Genomic DNA, 5,000 nt, shown 5'->3' on the forward strand with positions numbered 1-5,000 from the left:
ATGAACAATGTTGGACTCTATGAGAAGGTCTGAATCTGAGCTTTAAATAGAGGTATCACTCCAGTAAATCAGATCATGCTAGCCTGAAAGACCAGGCTAAACATACAGAACAGATTTGACCTCTGACCCAGCTCTGAAATCTGTCTGATATTGACCACACTAAATGTTTGATTTTAAGCAGCCAGGTTGTGCTAGGATGGAAAGACAATACTTGTTGGAAAGAAGAGAACCTAAGCTTTAATTTGATGTGTAACATGTTTAATTTGCAGCAGGTTTAGCAGAAATACAGGAGGATAAGTTAGAATATAAAAGCAGTTGGCTGCAGGCCTATGAAAAACAGCTGAATGTAACCATGATTAAAAAGTGTGCAGCTAGCCACCAGAAGGTTTCAAATGAACAATGTTGGACTCTATGAGAAGGTCTGAATCTGAGCTTTAAATAGAGGTATCACTCCAGTAAATCAGATCATGCTAGCCTGAAAGACCAGGCTAAACATACAGAACAGATTTGACCTCTGACCCAGCTCTGAAATCTGTCTGATATTGACCACACTAAATGTTTGATTTTAAGCAGCCAGGTTGTGCTAGGATGGAAAGACAATACTTGTTGGAAAGAAGAGAACCTAAGCTTTAATTTGATGTGTAACATGTTTAATTTGCAGCAGGTTTAGCAGAAATACAGGAGGATAAGTTAGAATATAAAAGCAGTTGGCTGCAGGCCTATGAAAAACAGCTGAATGTAACCATGATTAAAAAGTGTGCAGCTAGCCACCAGAAGGTTTCAAATGAACAATGTTGGACTCTATGAGAAGGTCTGAATCTGAGCTTTAAATAGAGGTATCACTCCTGTAAATCAGATCATGCTAGCCTGAAAGACCAGGCGAAACATACAGAACAGATTTGACCTCTGACCCAGCTCTGAAATCTGTCTGATATTGACCACACTAAATGTTTGATTTTAAGCAGCCAGGTTGTGCTAGGATGGAAAGACAATACTTGTTGCAAAGAAGAGAACCTAAGCTTTATTTTGATCTGTAACATGTTTAATTTGCAGCAGGTTTAGCAGAAATACAGGAGGATAAGTTAGAATATAAAACGTGTTGGCTGCAGGCCTTTTAAAAACAGCTGAATATAACCATAATTCATCAGTGTGCTGCTAGCCACCAGAAGGTTTAAAATGAACAATGTTGGACTCTATGAAAAGGTCTGAATCTTAGCTTTAAATTGAGGTGTCACTCCAGTAAATCAGATCATGCAAGCCTGAAAGACCAGGCTGAACATACAGAACAGATTTTACCTCTGACCCAGCTCTGAAATCTGTCTGGTATTGACCACACTAAATGTTTGATTTTAAGCAGCCAGGTTGTGCTAGGATGGAAAGACAATACTTGTTGGAAAGACGAGAACCTAAGCTTTAATTTGATGTGTAACATGTTTAATTTGCAGCAGGTTTAGCAGAAATACAGGAGGATAAGTTAGAATATATAAGCAGTTGGCTGCAGGCCTATAAAAAACAGCTGAATGTAACCATGATTAAAAAGTGTGCAGCTAGCCACCAGAAGGTTTAAAATGAACAATGTTGGACTCTATGAAAAGGTCTTAATCTGAGCTTTAAATAGAGGTATCACTCCAGTAAATCAGATCATGCTAGCCTGAAAGACCAGGCTAAACATACAGAACAGATTTGACCTCTGACCCAGCTCTGAAATCTGTCTGATATTGACCACACTAAATGTTTGATTTTAAGCAGCCAGGTTGTGCTAGGATGGAAAGACAATACTTGTTGCAAAGAAGAGAACCTAAGCTTTAATTTGATGTGTAACATGTTTAATTTGCAGCAGGTTTAGCAGAAATACAGGAGGATAAGTTAGAATACAAAAGCAGTTGGCTGCAGGCCTATGAAAAACAGCTGAATGTAACCATGATTAAAAAGTGTGCAGCTAGCCACCAGAAGGTTTCAAATGAACAATGTTGGACTCTATGAGAAGGTCTGAATCTGAGCTTTAAATAGAGGTATCACTCCAGTAAATCAGATCATGCTAGCCTGAAAGACCAGGCTGAACATACAGAACAGATTTGACCTCTGACCCAGCTCTGAAATCTGTCTGATATTGACCACACTAAATGTTTGATTTTAAGCAGCCAGGTTGTGCTAGGATGGAAAGACAATACTTGTTGCAAAGAAGAGAACCTAAGCTTTAATTTGATGTGTAACATGTTTAATTTGCAGCAGGTTTAGCAGAAATACAGGAGGATAAGTTAGAATACAAAAGCAGTTGGCTGCAGGCCTATGAAAAACAGCTGAATGTAACCATGATTAAAAAGTGTGCAGCTAGCCACCAGAAGGTTTCAAATGAACAATGTTGGACTCTATGAGAAGGTCTGAATCTGAGCTTTAAATAGAGGTATCACTCCAGTAAATCAGATCATGCTAGCCTGAAAGACCAGGCTAAACATACAGAACAGATTTGACCTCTGACCCAGCTCTGAAATCTGTCTGATATTGACCACACTAAATGTTTGATTTTAAGCAGCCAGGTTGTGCTAGGATGGAAAGACAATACTTGTTGGAAAGAAGAGAACCTAAGCTTTAATTTGATGTGTAACATGTTTAATTTGCAGCAGGTTTAGCAGAAATACAGGAGGATAAGTTAGAATATAAAAGCAGTTGGCTGCAGGCCTATGAAAAACAGCTGAATGTAACCATGATTAAAAAGTGTGCAGCTAGCCACCAGAAGGTTTCAAATGAACAATGTTGGACTCTATGAGAAGGTCTGAATCTGAGCTTTAAATAGAGGTATCACTCCTGTAAATCAGATCATGCTAGCCTGAAAGACCAGGCGAAACATACAGAACAGATTTGACCTCTGACCCAGCTCTGAAATCTGTCTGATATTGACCACACTAAATGTTTGATTTTAAGCAGCCAGGTTGTGCTAGGATGGAAAGACAATACTTGTTGCAAAGAAGAGAACCTAAGCTTTATTTTGATCTGTAACATGTTTAATTTGCAGCAGGTTTAGCAGAAATACAGGAGGATAAGTTAGAATATAAAACGTGTTGGCTGCAGGCCTTTTAAAAACAGCTGAATATAACCATAATTCATCAGTGTGCTGCTAGCCACCAGAAGGTTTAAAATGAACAATGTTGGACTCTATGAAAAGGTCTGAATCTTAGCTTTAAATTGAGGTGTCACTCCAGTAAATCAGATCATGCAAGCCTGAAAGACCAGGCTGAACATACAGAACAGATTTGACCTCTGACCCAGCTCTGAAATCTGTCTGGTATTGACCACACTAAATGTTTGATTTTAAGCAGCCAGGTTGTGCTAGGATGGAAAGACAATACTTGTTGGAAAGACGAGAACCTAAGCTTTAATTTGATGTGTAACATGTTTAATTTGCAGCAGGTTTAGCAGAAATACAGGAGGATAAGTTAGAATATATAAGCAGTTGGCTGCAGGCCTATAAAAAACAGCTGAATGTAACCATGATTAAAAAGTGTGCAGCTAGCCACCAGAAGGTTTAAAATGAACAATGTTGGACTCTATGAAAAGGTCTTAATCTGAGCTTTAAATAGAGGTATCACTCCAGTAAATCAGATCATGCTAGCCTGAAAGACCAGGCTAAACATACAGAACAGATTTGACCTCTGACCCAGCTCTGAAATCTGTCTGATATTGACCACACTAAATGTTTGATTTTAAGCAGCCAGGTTGTGCTAGGATGGAAAGACAATACTTGTTGCAAAGAAGAGAACCTAAGCTTTAATTTGATGTGTAACATGTTTAATTTGCAGCAGGTTTAGCAGAAATACAGGAGGATAAGTTAGAATACAAAAGCAGTTGGCTGCAGGCCTATGAAAAACAGCTGAATGTAACCATGATTAAAAAGTGTGCAGCTAGCCACCAGAAGGTTTCAAATGAACAATGTTGGACTCTATGAGAAGGTCTGAATCTGAGCTTTAAATAGAGGTATCACTCCAGTAAATCAGATCATGCTAGCCTGAAAGACCAGGCTAAACATACAGAACAGATTTGACCTCTGACCCAGCTCTGAAATCTGTCTGATATTGACCACACTAAATGTTTGATTTTAAGCAGCCAGGTTGTGCTAGGATGGAAAGACAATACTTGTTGCAAAGAAGAGAACCTAAGCTTTAATTTGATGTGTAACATGTTTAATTTACAGCAGGTTTAGCAGAAATACAGGAGGATAAGTTAGAATACAAAAGCAGTTGGCTGCAGGCCTATGAAAAACAGCTGAATGTAACCATGATTAAAAAGTGTGCAGCTAGCCACCAGAAGGTTTCAAATGAACAATGTTGGACTCTATGAGAAGGTCTGAATCTGAGCTTTAAATAGAGGTATCACTCCAGTAAATCAGATCATGCTAGCCTGAAAGACCAGGCTAAACATACAGAACAGATTTGACCTCTGACGCAGCTCTGAAATCTGTCTGATATTGACCACACTAAATGTTTGATTTTAAGCAGCCAGGTTGTGCTAGGATGGAAAGACAATAATTGTTGGAAAGAAGAGAACCTAAGCTTTAATTTGATGTGTAACATGTTTAATTTGCAGCAGGTTTAGCAGAAATACAGGAGGATAAGTTAGAATACAAAAGCAGTTGGCTGCAGGCCTATGAAAAACAGCTGAATGTAACCATGATTAAAAAGTGTGCAGCTAGCCACCAGAAGGTTTCAAATGAACAATGTTGGACTCTATGAGAAGGTCTGAATCTGAGCTTTAAATAGAGGTATCACTCCAGTAAATCAGATCATGCTAGACTGAAAGACCAGGCTAAACATACAGAACAGATTTGACCTCTGACCCAGCTCTGAAATCTGTCTGGTATTGACCACACTAAATGTCTGATTTTAAGCAGCCAGGTTGTGCTAGGATGGAAAGACAATACTTGTTGCAAAGAAGAGAACCTAAGCTTTAATTTGATGTGTAACATATTTAATTTGCAGCAGGTTTAGCAGAAATACAGGAGGATA

The sequence above is a fragment of the Centroberyx gerrardi genome, chromosome 21 (genome assembly GCF_048128805.1).
Source record: "Centroberyx gerrardi isolate f3 chromosome 21, fCenGer3.hap1.cur.20231027, whole genome shotgun sequence".
Lineage (NCBI taxonomy): Eukaryota > Metazoa > Chordata > Actinopteri > Beryciformes > Berycidae > Centroberyx > Centroberyx gerrardi.